At 42.8% G+C, this 15,624-nt stretch overlaps 1 protein-coding gene across 1 annotated transcript in view; it reads right to left on the bottom strand.

Moving 5' to 3' along the window:
* Positions 1-15,175, bottom strand: part of PTPRE (protein tyrosine phosphatase receptor type E) — a 166,320-nt gene extending 151,145 nt beyond the window's left edge. The window contains exon 1 of the mRNA XM_054982792.1: positions 15,169-15,175. The gene's annotated coding sequence lies outside the window, so the exon portion shown is untranslated. The remainder of the gene's footprint in view (positions 1-15,168) is intronic.
* Positions 15,176-15,624: the final 449 nt, after the last annotated feature.

The raw sequence follows: 15,624 nt of genomic DNA, 5'->3' as shown, positions 1-15,624 counted from the left end.
GGCCCAGTTGTACGGTGCTGGTTGCCAGGCTGGGCCCAGTTACACAGTGGGAAACCTGCAAGCAATTGTGAGGGGCACTATTTTCCCCTGTATCTCTTTCCATATTATTTTCTCTCTGCCTCCTCTTGGTAACCCCCACATGTTTACCCTTCTCTGCTTCAGTCCCAATGCTCTTAATGGCCAATCTGCCCTTACCTGTGAGGTAGGTTAGTATGAGAATGTGTATGAGGGTATGTATACAGGATGTATACAGGATGTCCTCCTGAAAGCACCATCTTTTTTACCACCAATTTGTTGGAACAGGTTATAAATCTGTCACCATAATTTCACATGCTGAAGCAAGGATAACCATTCCAAAATGCTGAAAGACTTGTCTGGGCATTATTGCTCTGTATTAGAGATGGGGACGAACCAGGAAAAATCTGAACTGTGTGGATCGTGATTCGTCATGTTTCACGAACCACAAACTTTCACAGATTTGCCCGTTTGCAAACTGGTTCGTTTGGTTCATTAAAAGTCACTTCCAGGGCAGCAGAAAGTCTGCAGAATAGGGGTTTGTGCTTCCAGTTTCCTCTTTTCAAATGCTGGCCGCTTTTCAGCTGATGGGAGGGGGATCCCCCATCAACTGAAAAAAGCTACTGGCGTTGGAAAGCAGCAATACTTTTCTTGAGCAGCAAGAAAAATGTTGCTGCTTTCAAACACCTCCTGCTCTTCTTTTCCCCGGGAGCTAAAGCGAGGTAAGCGTCATAAGGCTGCTTCTCCATTGGCTTCCTTCCTCCTGGGAATGCAAGCACTCTCTTGCATTTCTCTAAACACTTTAGATTATTTTTGTTGCTGAAAAACCAACTAGATGATAAATGATCCAAAACTGCTATTGAAAAAACAAAGCAAAATCAGTTAAAACAATGATCTAACACCCTTACTCAATACAAAATATTCACTTTTGCTTCTTCTGCAGGAAAAAAGTACATACATTGCAGCAACTGTATATATGGACATAGTTCAGCTCACCCAGTTCTGAAAATGACAAGAGACTGGATATTCCCTGTGTACGCTTCCACTATGCTACAGTGTAGCATTATCCTTCCCTGTACCAATATCCATTAGTCTTTTGTGTAGCATTACTCAGCATAAACATTAAAAGGATATTTTCTGCTTTCACATTTTCATGACTGTACAAAATACCTCAGTTATACACACTGAGTTATACATGCTCAGTTATACACACTGCTTAGACCTAAAGAAATCACACATCTACATCATTATTTTATAACAATATAAAGCTGGATTTATTTATTAATGTTTCATGTGTGAATGTTCAGGTCAAATGTTTGCCAGCCCAAACCTTTCAGATCTAATTCATTCGGTGATCAGCAGAAAAAAGTAAAAAAACCCTCATATTCAAAAAGTAAAGTTAATTTTGATACAGAGTTCATCAGTCTTTATATGTATTAAAGTATGTACTACAGACAAAAATAAACCCTTGTGAAGGATGGACTAGTTTGCAGTGTTTTACATAGTATATCAGTAAAATACAAGCTAGCACTGTGTTTTGTCTCACAATTCAAACCAACACATTTGTTTTTATTTGTATTAACATTCACAACATAATCTTTTGTTGTTGTTCCAGGAACAAAAAATACCGTATGTTTCAATCTGTTGTTTCATATTTCTCTCTGCAGAATAAAAAGACCACAGGCACTATAAAACTATCCTTATATAAATAAAACCTCTATTACATACATAATATAAAACAGTGCTTTTAAACAGTATCTTCCATTTATGAGACTTCAGATTAAGGGTGCGCAATTTCAGCCGAGACTTAAAAAATTATTTTCAGAATCAATAGTTGAACTGTAACCAAGGAACAATGCTCTGCTTGCTACAAAATGAAATCTTTCACATTTAGCTACAAATGCTCCTCAAAAGTCCCTTTGTGTACTAAAGCAACAACATACTAGCATATGCAATAGCCTTATTTCCCACCGGCCATATTTTACAGTTAGTATAAGAATCTTTAAGCAAGCCATCTTCTGTCAATATGTAGCCCATTGGGGAGCGAACTGACAAGACATATGACTGTTAATTACTTAAACAAAATAGTTTTTTTTAATTTTTCCAAGTTTATTTCTCGAACCATACTCCTTCAATGGCAAACCACCCTGTAAAAAGTCTGCCAAGAAAACGTCGTGATGCGACGTCCCCCCACGGGTCAGTAATGACACGGTGCTTGCACAGGGGACTAACTTTACCTTACCTTACTCCTTTAAGCAGCACTGCCAATTTATGAAACACTCTCATCTTGTCCAGCTTTGGACAGTATTCATTTAATGGGTACAGTGCTTTCTCATTCCTCTTGCTGATTTGCTATGAATTGGTTCCTAATGCTGTTCTACAGCACCAGCTGCACCTGTACTGCTAGCACTGGAGCAAGCAGCTTTGCCAGTATATTTGCACATCGTGAAAATACGGACACACACATAATAGTTATACCCACGTGTACATAATCTGCACCTATCCAGTTTTAGCCCAGACAGTCAGGATTTTCAGAGCCTATTCTGCAATAGAGGCAGCAGCTTTTTTTTCTGGCATTGTGCACGCCTAAGTTAATAAAGCTAAAACCTAGAGAATAAGCATGACAAAGGAAGTGCCAACGTACAGTAAAGTTTATATACTTTACCTGAGGGGGACACATAAAAAAACTGCAGCTGTTCATTAGCAAAGTAAAGGCATTCCAACATGCTCAGAGGTACAAGAGGCTAAGCTTGCCTGTAACAAGAAAGGAGGTAAGAAAGAATTGAGGGGGAGGTCCTGTTTCTGTGAAGAATCCCTGAAAGGGAAGTGAGAGGTGAAACTGGACTGGGTGAAACTGGGGAACAGGATACATGTGATTTAAGCCGGCAAGCAACAAAAATGGTTAATTTCTGCATAGGGAAGTGCTGAATCAGTTGTTTTTGTGGCAGAAGTCCCATTACTGTACAAGACCTGTTTCTTAATTTTAACCACATGGGGAAATAAAAGATTGCAGTGCCTTCACTGTAAAGTGCTCCATCAAAGCATAAGCAAAGTTACACCATTTTAAGCCCATTGACTTCAAAGGACATATAAAGATGTAACTCTATTTTGGATTGCACTGTTAATGTGCTCAGAGGTGCTTCTTAACTTGAGATGGGGAAGCATTACCTGCTCAGTGGTTGGGGGTGGGGGGAGACACTCTGTATAAATTCAAAGACACTTATTTCATTACTTCACTCTGCCGTGTATTAATTGACTTGTCTTTGGCTAGAAACTTATTTCTGTGCCTCCATACTCTTGGACCGGTACAGTACACCAAATGACCTTCTGCAGGTGCCACCATGCAAACGGGCAAAATCAACAGCTGCTCTTACATGCTAATTCTCCGTGGTGGCCCCCATCTTATAGAATGGCCTAGCTGAAGAAGTCAGGAAAGCTCACACTCTCTCCTGGCTTTCCATAAACGATGCAAAACTGAATTATTCAAGAGAGCTTTTTAGAAAGCTAATGGGGATGTGCTGTAAAGAAATAGTTCAGAGGGACGCTTTGGTAAAGGAATGCTGATTGTAGACTATACTATACCCATACTGTTACTTTAAGTACGTTCCTACTGGGTAGAAGTTGTGCCATTTAATATGTCATGTTAAATTGCCTGTATTTTTGTTTTAGCATTGTTTCAACTCTGTATTGGATTTCTGCAATTCATACCTTATTGTATTATTTACTGAATTTCCCAGCAGTTGATTATATTGACTTACAATATGTAATGTGCCTTGAGTTTTGGTGGGAAACCAAAGTGAGTTAGTTTGCACACTGAGTAGCTCAGGAACACACACTTGGAATGCAACTCTAGCTCAGGACAGAATGCTAGCCGAGCACCACTTCTGTGGAATGAGGCCACCCAAGTAGATATTAACAACAAGTGACTTAAATTGGGGGGCTATATAAATGTTCCATATTTAAACCACCTGACCTGAACCAGCAACATTTTATATTTATGAGCCATAATATTTGTGTGTGTATGTAACAACAAATTCAACCACTGAGGAAGGCCCAGGGTACCAAAACACATTTGGTCTCTGATTCTCATACATCTGCCAACAATTTTGTGACACTGTGTTACTGATGTTGCTAGGTTTTTAACTTTGTCCCATGGTTTTTAATAATTTCTGCACTGTGCAATAAATAATTACATTTATTTTATATTTTATATTCTTTTATATTTTATACTTTCTCCACAAACACGTAAAATGCCACTACGCTGTTGTCTTACTAAGTTCAATACTAGCATGTAAATTTCTCCACAAACAGGCAAAATGTTACTAGTGCTAACACTGTTGTCTTACTAAGTTCAATACGAGCATGTAAATTTTATTATATTATGCATCAGCCAAGTAACTGAGAAACAAGCGAAGAAGTAACAATCGAAAGAAGCACACACAAACAGTCAAAGCGGTGCAAACTTGCATACCACAAAACAAGCATCATATCCCACAATTCTTTTAACTTAAGGAATTATAAATTCAAATAATAGACCACGAAGCCTTGAGTTAAAAAAAAATTAATGTGTTACTAGAACACAAGTTAGCAGAAAAGACCATCTATCACCAGTAGGGGTGTGCAAGGAAAAAACTTTCGGCTTTCTTGTTTCGGGATTACCCGAAACAAGATTCTCTACCGTTAAAGCCGAAAGCCGAAACAAGAATCTCTTTCGGGATTCGGGATTCGGGATTCTTTCGGCATTCTTTCGGCATTCTTTCGGGTTTTTTTTTTGGGAAAATGCCTCCGTCTTCCAGGACGCCTGGAGGAGGCATTTTCCCACCGAATAAGCCCAAAATTGGTGGGGACCTTCCTCTAACCCTTCTCTAACAACCACCCAAGTTTCAGACAGATTGGACTTTGGGGGGCCATGTTATGGCCCCCCAAAGCAGGTCCCCCCATTTTCCCATAAGAAAGCGAAGGAGCAGCATATTGTTAGCATGCTGCTGCTGATCTTTCTTCATTATTTCCTATGGGGAAAAAATGAAGAGGCAGGCTTCCTTTGCCAGGGGTGGCATTTTGCATGCAAAATGCCCCCCTACCCTCAGGGGCCCTTCTCCCACCCCTCCTCCCACCCCCCCACCAAGGCTCAGCCTGCTCCCACTTGGGGGGGCCATTTCATGGCCTCCCCAAGTAGGTGCTCTAATCTCTACCACTGACAGCTGGGGGAGGCTTGTGTTGCCAGGGGTGGCATTTTGCATGCAAAATGCCCCCCAACCCTCTGGGGCCCTTCTCCCACCCCTCCTCCCACCCCCCACCAAGGCTCAGCCTGCTCCCACTTGGGGGGGCATTTCATGGCCTCCCCAAGTAGATGCTCTGCTCTCATCTCTACCACTGACAGCTGGGGGAGGCTTGTGTTGCCAGGGGTGGCATTTTGCATGCAAAATGCCCCCCAGCCCTCTGGGGCCCTTCTCCCACCCTTCCTCCCACCCCCCACCAAGGCTCAGACTGCTCCCACTTGGGGGGGCCATTTCATGGCCTCCCCAAGTAGGTCCTCTCAGCCCCTAAAGTCCACCCCTTACAGCCCCACACAAACCCAATTCCCCCCCAGCTGCCACACACAGACCCAAATCCCCACATTAGCCCCTCACAGACCCAAATCCACCCCCACCTGCCCTACACCCATAACCCCAGGAACAGGCTGGCAAAGGCCAGCCCTCTCCCTTTGTTCCCTATGCTGGGAACTTCTAAACTCTCTTTCCCTGGGCAATTCTGCACAGCCCAGGGGTGCCACAATGGTGGGCACACTTCTGAGTGCCAGCTGGTCCCTGTGAAAGAGCACCTGAACCACAGACACCCTCCCTCAAATTCCCCCACCACCTACAGAGATGGCTGGCCAGCCAGCCCCATTGTTCCCTATGATGGGAACCAACTGCACAACAAAGAATAAAACAAGAACAACACAAAATAAAGTTTTAAAAAAATTATATTCTCCCTTCCAAAGTACAAGTAGGCAAAGCATTATGACACATTACACCAGCAGTCCGCCACACAGAAAAATTAAAACAAAACTCACTTAACATCAGAGAATCACAAAGCATGATTCCTGTCAAAAACACTTTATTTCTTGAACAGCTTTAGGTTACACAGCAGGGGGGAACACCAAAGGGCATGGCAACACTATCTTACACAAAAATAACACAACTCGCTTCACATTAAAGAATCACCCCAAAAAAATGCTGTCAAAAGCACTTTATTTCTGTAACTGCTTTAGGAAGGCACCACAGAGCAGGAAAGCAGTGTACTACACAAAAATAACACAACTCACTTCACATCAGAGAATCACACAAACACAATTGCTGTCAAAAACGGTGAAGTGGGTTGTATTATTTTTTGCAGTACATTGCTATCATGCCCTGTTGTGCCCTCCTACTGTGTAACCTAAAGCTGTTCAATAAATAAAGTGTTTTTGCCAGGAATTGTGTTTTTGTGATTCTCTGATGTTAAGTGAGTTGTGTTATTTTTGTGTAAGATAGTGCTGCCATGCCCTTTGGTGTTCCCCCCTGCTGTGTAACCTAAAGCTGTTCAAGAAATAAAGTGTTTTTAACAGGAATTGTGCTTTGTGATTCTCTGATGTGAAGTGAGTTGTGTTATTTTTGTGTAAGATAGTGCTGCCATGCCCTTTGGTGTTCCCCCCTGCTGTGTAACCTAAAGCTGTTCAAGAAATAAAGTGTTTTTGACAGGAATCATGCTTTGTGATTCTCTGATGTTAAGTGAGTTTTGTTTTAATTTTTCTGTGTGGGGGACTGCTGGTGTAATGTGTCATAATGCTTTGCCTACTTGTACTTTGGAAGGGAGAATATAATTTTTTTTAAACTTTATTTTGTGTTGTTCTTGTTTTATTCTTTGTTGTGCAGTTGGTTCCCATCATAGGGAACAATGGGGCTGGCTGGCCAGCCATCTCTGTAGGTGGTGGGGGAATTTGAGGGAGGGTGTCTGTGGTTCAGGTGCTCTTTCACAGGGACCAGCTGGCACTCAGAAGTGTGCCCACCATTGTGGCACCCCTGGGCTGTGCAGAATTGCCTAGGGAAAGAGAGTTTAGAAGTTCCCAGCATAGGGAACAAAGGGAGAGGGCTGGCCTTTGCCAGCCTGTTCCTGGGGTTATGGGTGTGGGGCAGGTGGGGGTGGATTTGGGTCTGTGAGGGGCTAATGTGGGGATTTGGGTCTGTGTGTGGCAGCTGGGGGGGAATTGGGTTTGTGTGGGGCTGTAAGGGGTGGACTTTAGGGGCTGAGAGGACCTACTTGGGGAGGCCATGAAATGGCCCCCCCAAGTGGGAGCAGTCTGAGCCTTGGTGGGGGGTGGGAGGAAGGGTGGGAGAAGGGCCCCAGAGGGCTGGGGGGCATTTTGCATGCAAAATGCCACCCCTGGCAACACAAGCCTCCCCCAGCTGTCAGTGGTAGAGATGAGAGCAGAGCACCTACTTGGGGAGGCCATGAAATGCCCCCCCAAGTGGGAGCAGGCTGAGCCTTGGTGGGGGGTGGGAGGAGGGGTGGGAGAAGGGCCCCAGAGGGCTGGGGGGCATTTTGCATGCAAAATGCCACCCCTGGCAACACAAGCCTCCCCCAGCTGTCAGTGGTAGAGATTAGAGCACCTACTTGGGGAGGCCATGAAATGGCCCCCCCAAGTGGGAGCAGGCTGAGCCTTGGTGGGGGGTGGGAGGAGGGGTGGGAGAAGGGCCCCTGAGGGTAGGGGGGCATTTTGCATGCAAAATGCCACCCCTGGCAAAGGAAGCCTGCCTCTTCATTTTTTCCCCATAGGAAATAATGAAGAAAGATGAGCAGCAGCATGCTAACAATATGCTGCTCCTTCGCTTTCTTATGGGAGGATGGGGGGACCTGCTTTGGGGGGCCATAACATGGCCCCCAAAGTCCAATCTGTCTGAAACTTGGGTGGTTGTTAGAGAAGGGTTAGAGGAAGGTCCCCACCAATTTTGGGCTTATTCGGTGGGAAAATGCCTCCTCCAGATGTCCTGGAAGACGGAGGCATTTTCCCATAGAAAAGCCGAAAGAAAGCCGAAAGAATCCCGAAACGTTTCGGCTTTTTTCTTTCGGCTACCCGAAACGTTTCGGCATTCCCCGAAACGTTTCGGCATTCCCCGAAAGAAGCCGAAACACTTTTGTTTCGGCATTCTTTCGGCATTCTGAATGCCGAAACGCACATCCCTAATCACCAGTATTGAACCAAATTAAGATAAAATACTGTGGGTCTCTCGTTAGTTCAAACATTGCCATCCTGCTCTAGGGTGCAGGAGATTCAGACTGTACAATTTTTGACCCATGCTAAGCTCTGCATGCAAAACTTTAATGACAGTCTACCTTTTTTACCCCTAACTTCTTGGGGAAAAATAGTTGTTGAACTATTAAATACGTGGAGGCCACAATACATGGTTGCATTCACCTTGCTAGATAACAAGTTGTGCACACGAGTCTACTGTAAATGATTACCTCTCACAAGACTGATCTCCCATTTAAGTGCTCTGGAAGAACAAAGCAAATCCTCGGCTCAAGTGCTGGTACTTCCATACTTTCTAATCTGGTTTGGCAAAGGAAGCAGCATATTCTACTTTCAGTATTCATAATCCAATTTGTCACCATAAGGATCAGCTTCTGTTATTAGTCCTTGGCATGCAAATGGAAGTTCAACAATATTACCTAGAAATAAATCTCCAACATTTTCCCCAACCAACCATCTTTTTAACAACTGTTATTTATCCTAAACTGTGTCATGGGGTTTTAATATTGTAAACCACCTTGAGTATTTGTTTTTAAATAGAAAGGCAGGGCATGTTTATTGTAACAAAGGCACATCTGTAAATATTTTGCACTTGATCAGCATTGAATTTAGAATACTGGTCATCAGCAATCCATATTTTAAGGAGCTGGGCAATCATAGGAGGAAGAATTACATTGTGCTTGATGGTAGCTCTAAGCATACACAACACACCCTGCATACATGATTCTTAAACTGTTCAAAGGGAAGTCCCCTAAGAATGGAGATTTACTTCTGTCCAGGAAACCAAACCAAACATGCAAAAATGCTTATAGCTATGCAGACTCTCCAATTGCCTATAAATATACTAAATTACTCACAAATATACTTGCATGCCCTACCACAAATTTTGTCAGGGTTTTAGGTGCTACTGGACTCTTGCTCTTTTCTACTGCTACAGACAGACTAACACAGCTACCCATCTTGATCCATACTTGCATCTGGAAATTATTAATGCCAGAAGTGTTTTATGGCAGAAGCAATACAATCAGCTGAGTGAAACAAGGCATTTACAACATCAGGAAAGATACAGAGCCCTTTGATCATGAGGGAAAGTAGTAGAAGAGAGAGGACTGGCACAGGCACAAGGCACCTGAAGCATCTTCCTTCAACTATTTATTATTTGTTTCTGAAGAATCCAAACTACTAGCCACTGTAGAAAAAATCCTGGAGGTAACTCCTTGCCACAAGCATATATTTAATTATATATAATCATAGATAGAGTATTTTTTCCCTTAATAAAACAGGAATCCAGAAGCAACCTGCAGACTGGCAGAATTTATTTCACAAGTCAGAACTCAATTCATTTCATGCATCTGAAGAAGTGAGTTCTGACCTATGAAGCCACGAATTCCGTAGTCTCTGAAGTACAACTGGATCCTCTTTTTATTTTGCTGCTACCAATCTGGAGCTTGCTTTCTTACATATGATATTACCCTTCTCTTAAAAAGTAATCACTTTTTTCCTGTAGCTAATAAAAGGAATAAAAAACAGAATTTTTAACTTTGAGGAAACCTTCCCTCCTAACACATGCTCAAATTACAGAATGCTGCTATACATCACATATTTTCACCAAAATTTATATCTCCAGTAAATACAAGCTAGAAAGTATACTAGATATTTTCCAAAAACTAGAGGTATTCCTTCAAAAGATTCAGGAAATTGCTGTTTCAAATGGATTTTCATGAGCCTCTGCACATTTTCATACCAAAGAAATTATACATTTGCAGGAACGTTTTGGTTTTCTTAAACTTTCTCCAAAAAGTTTTTTTAAAATTTTCCAAAAGAAGAGATCAAGATCGTTAGTACTATAAAAAAACACCACCATTCTGCAAAGATCAGGAATTCTACCACAAATCTCAAACAGAACTGTGGTACTCACAGTACCAAACACTGTGGACAGAAGTAAAAGGAAGTACTTATTAGAGTTCCAAAGATATATTAAAGATACCACTTTAATGCAAAGCAGGGAGTTTAAAACAAATGATAAATAAACAGAGGAAAGGAATCTGACTAAACCTTATTGTACCAACCATGTGAAAGTCACTACTATCCTGCAGAAGAACTTCAAAGGAGATTTCCAATGGGAAATTCTTGCATTAGCATTCATCAAGAAGTTTAACATCTTATTTCAGCTAGGACTTAATAATAACGACCTGCCATTTCACACTCACTATAGATGTTACTATCATTTCACCCCTTAAAGATGATATTTAGTTCAGCTATACCTCTATGCCTTCATATGCTGTGGTTCACCCAGCACTAAATCTATTTTATGTTAATTCTACTTTGCCTATCTATCAGCTGTCGGGGGTGGTCCTCACTCACAAGAATGGATTGATTTTTTTTATTGAATAGCTTTAAATTGGCCTCTCTTCTCCACCAATACCTTTCACTTTTCTACACTCTGAGTATAAATGCTTTAGTATAGTGGGTAAAAACACTTCATACATCTGACTCACAAAATCTTATGTTGGAATAAATTTTGTTAATCTTTGGTGGCACTGGACTCCTGTTTTATGTCTTCTTAAAATCTCCACCCCAGATATTTTTACTCCACCAGCAAGAAGAGATATTGGGAAGGGAGATTTTGAGCAGACAAGCATAATCAGGCCCTTCTCCCCCAAAAAGCCACCTACAGCCATTGAAATTTTTTATTTACTTCCTTTATACCCCGCCTTTCTTCCAAAGAGGCTTACAGTATCCTGTCTTCTATTTCAGACTCACAACAACCCTGTCAGACTGAAATAGAAGACTGTGGGGTAGGTTAGGCTGCAAAAATGTGACTGGCTCAAGGTCACCCAGTGAACTTCCATGGCAGAGCAGGGATTTGAACCTACAACTCCAAGATCTAGTCTGGTGCTTAAACTGCTACACCACACTGTTAAGAAACAAGGTAACTCATTGGGAGAAATAACCAGAGAACAACATCGAACGTAAAGTCTGTCCTTTGTTATTATTTTAGACAACCAACCCCCCTGCACAAACAATCAAATATGAGTACTTTATTACGTCTGATTCAAATCCAGGTACTGCTGAGCCAATGTCACACTAAATGCCAAGTACTTAGGGCTGCAATCCTAAGCATAACTGAAAGCATGGCCCAATGAACAGAGTCCGGCATATTTCCAACTAATAATTCATAGGGTTATGATATAAAAAGGGTATTAAAAGACCCCCAGATTTTCTGACTGGGACTGTAACTGTCTTTCTTCTACCAAGATGTTCTCAAACCGTTCTCTGTTAGCACATAATCCCAATCACTCCCTCTTCATATCCTGCATATTAGTATTGCAAAGAGAAAAGGAACTCCCCCATAAGTACCCTTATACTTGTTCTCAGAGCTCCCTTGCCTTATCATTACTGAATTACACAAAAACATAGGAAACAGTAATAGCTATTGATAAATACAAACTTTCAAGAATAGAAAATTTTATGTGAGCCTGTGCAAATCTACTACTTGGTCCATTAGGTTTCGCCCTTCTTCAATCCAGTGGTGTGCACACAAAAAGTAATTTGCCAACACTATTGGACCGTAAAAACAAATAATTACACATGAACTTTATCAACCCAGCAGGGGAATTGTAAGATTTTAATTAAATTAATTTTTCACTTTGATGCCTCTAAATGCCATATCCTGTCCAACAGGAAAAAATCATTAAATATAGAGTTAAGGCTACTTAAACACCGGAAAGCAATGGAATTCCAAACTGAGCAATCTCAGTCAGCCCAATAGCCTTAACTCTGTTCTGCAATGTAAGACTGTAAAAGGAAAGCAGAGTCCCATAAACCACTCAGTGACTGAACTTCACATTTCAGACTCACAAATCATTAGATACATACTGATTTAAAATTACTAGTTGCAACCCTGGAGACACTGTGCGAGAAGCGATTTACTGAAGTCTGAACTGATCCTAAGGGCTCTATGAGAAATACTTGAGCACTTTCCATGCTAAGGTCCCCGGTTCTAATGACCAATAATAACACAAATGCTCATGCCATCATGTAGGGGTTTTGGAGGTTCTGTTTCACATAACTAGCTGCTGCTAGCCAGGACAAGAAGATCTACAATGTGAGGGTGTTATGACACAGGATCCGCTTTACTACACACTGTAGAAGGAAATAACATGAAGATGCCATTTGTGACAGAAGCTCTATGTAACGAACACAAAATATGCAATTCTGTCTTTAAAGTCCTCATATACATATCTCTGAAGGAAGAACATTAATAAAAAGATCCAGCCACCAATATTACACACATTCAGTAAAACAGACAATCAAATTTGCTATGCCTTAACGATAGCATGGGATATAGATGAGAAAGCCACAGGTCTAACCAGCACCTTGAAAATTAAACCCACCAGGTTGCTTTAGTTTTTGATTACTCCAATGCTCAATCAATTCCCAACATGGAAACTATTACTATCTTCTTTCTGTGAACTTTTAAGCTGGTTTTAATGATGTAAGATGCTTTGAATACCATTTATTGGGAGAAAAGCAGGATATAAACAAACAGATGACCAGTAGAGGACTGCTACCTAGATAAAGAAAATAAGAAATATAGAGAATACCATATTAAAGTGTTATATTAAAACATTTGGGGGAAGGGGACCCACCAAAGCAACTAAACTATTTTTAATGATTTTGTCTCTGGATGATTTAGAGATTTATCAGCACTATGCAGTACTAAATCCCCATTCCAGCCATCTCCTACACCTCATGTTTCTCAAACCAGCCAACAGCATACTATTTGTTATTCTACAAATCAAAGTAATGATTTTAACACCTTCTGACTCAAAATCATCTAAACAAGAAATGCAGCAAGAGCATATCAAGCAGTTGTTTATAGGAGAGAACAACACTGCCATAAGCCAAACTCCATGTAATTTGCATAACAGAGCCTCTTGCTATGTAAAAGATGCGTAACTATGTTAATCAGTTTCAATTAAACTCTTACTACTAGAAAGAATGCACCAATAAGCCTTACTAAATATCCCTCTTTGATTATTAGTTTTCTACACCTACTCCCTCCATTTAATCCAAGAGATTACTACTATCTGATGGGAAAGTTGTGATACTGTTCTATTCTTGTAACATCACTGGTGAATAAGAAGCCCTTCAGCAAAACAGTGTATTAGGTGTTCTTTTTTAAAGACATCACATTTGAGGTATATTCAAATTTTTCAGATCATAAATCTAAAGTTGCTGTACTTTCAATTTTGTAACTAGGGACCAGCAGTGTGAAAAAGACACCGTCTAAGTCAAATTTACCTATTAAATGAGTGTCTGTATGGTTGTGAAAATGACTCACCATGCATAAACATATACTCTGCACATGTGCAGTACACATAAATGAAACAGGTGTGCACTGAATATGTGAAAAGTGCTGTAAGCAGACCTATATGTGCATGGGCTCTTCCTGAAAGAGGCAGGTTTCCCCACTGTATGTAAAAACACTACCAGTGCAACCCTAAGCAGTCTTCTAAATCCAGTGAAGGAAATGGATTTACCTGTTTATGTGCACAGCTGTCTGCTTATATGGCTATACTGATACCTTCAACTGAACATACACAGTCAGGTCAGGAACAGCAAGCAGGATTCTACAGCACTCCTCCACTTTTAACTTGAGCATGTAAATAGGACTAATGAGTGTAAACATTAAGTCAGAAGTCACGGGTTCAAATCTCACTAGGTGGCCTTCGTCTCCCTGCCTCCTCTCCCTTCTGTAGTATGGGGACAATACTGACTTACCTTACAAGATCATTGTAGTGATTACTGAAATCATATAGGACTTATCTGGAATACTTTGTTCTATGAATGGCAGGGCAGTATTATTCATAAGGCCAACTAGGCTGAAGCCTAGGGGCCCCGCAGGGACTAAGGGCCCCGCAGGGACTAGGGGCCCATCCATTTTTTTTCCTGAGGCACTGTTACCTGCACCCTAGGGTTCCAATGGTAAAAACTTTACTCTGAGCTGTAGAAATATGTGTATCGCTCTTTCAGGAAGGCTCTTTAAGGAAGAGCCATCAAAATGGATATAGGGCTATGTACTGTGGTCTAGTACCTACTGTACCATGGTCAGCCTGTCAGCTGTAGTGGGGTGAAGGAGGCCGGAAATACCTGAAAGCCCTGATGAAGTATCAGGCAAGTATCAAGAGAGTTCTTAGCTGCAGTTAAAGCCAAGGGTTGCTCTTCAATGTACACTGAATGCAAATTTGTCCAGCTTTTTAAAAAAAGTCCTGATCTCATAGCTACAGATGCAGAATCTGGGAAGAACAGAGGTGCGTGGAGATGTGGCGTGATTGCATTAAAGACGATTTTAACGCTGCTTTTGACCTGAGGGCAGACAGTCCATACTTAGCAGAAAGACATCCCGGATACCCTCCACGCACTCAGCCCTTCCAGATTGTTACCCACGAAACTGGGACGAGCCTTGCATATTATTCCGCTCCAGCACGCGACTCGCCACCCCACCCCACCGCCACCTGCACGGGAATTGCTCGGCTTCTCTCCCTCGTCTTTGCAACAAGGAAATGCCGTTTCCGCCTCCCGCACCCCCACATCCCTGGCCGCCAGCCAAGGCAAGCGGAGGCAACAGTGGGGCCAACAACGCCAACCTCTTCTCCCTCTCCGCGCACAAGCCATTGCTCAGCCCCTTCTTTTTCCCACAGAAGAGGGGGGAATGGAGTCGGGGGGCCCTCGCCGCGCAGGGGAGACGCCTGTCCCCTGTGCCCTGCTGCGGCGCCAGGAAAGCCAGCTCCGGGAGGAAAGCAGCCGGCAGCGAAGAGAACCCGAAGCCGCGCCAGCCGCATCCTCGCGCCCTGCCGTTCGCTCGCCTCGCTTACCTTCGGGGGACTCGCTCAGCTCGGCTTCGTCTGGAGGCGCGCAGGCTCCTCATGCCCCCCTTGCCCCGCCGCTTAGGAACGGAGGCGGAGGCAGAGGCGGCAAGCCGGGGACACCCTGGCATTCACCCCGCGGCCGCGGCTGCAAGGACCTCGCTCGCAGCCAAGCAGGAAATTTCCTCCGTTGGCCGTCGCCTCCCCTCCGTGTTGTGCAGCGCCAGTCAGAGGCGGCGCCAGGCCAAGCGCGGGAGCCACCTGCTGCCCGAGAGGGGAAACGGCAGCTGCAGGTACCCCACCTGCTCTGAGGAGAAAGAGGACGGCGGAGAAGCGGAGCGCTTCAGCTCTTCAGATCGGACCTCCAACGCGCCGCCTCTAACGGGGTCTCGTCCTATTAATATTTTTGCGTGCGCCCTTTTTTTTCCCCTGGTTCTTTGGGAAAGGTTGTTAACCGATGTGGCC

The sequence above is a fragment of the Eublepharis macularius genome, chromosome 6, assembly GCF_028583425.1.
Source record: "Eublepharis macularius isolate TG4126 chromosome 6, MPM_Emac_v1.0, whole genome shotgun sequence".
NCBI lineage: Eukaryota > Metazoa > Chordata > Lepidosauria > Squamata > Eublepharidae > Eublepharis > Eublepharis macularius.
Note: the sequence above shows the minus strand (reverse complement) of the source record. Positions and strands in the feature narration are given on the sequence as shown.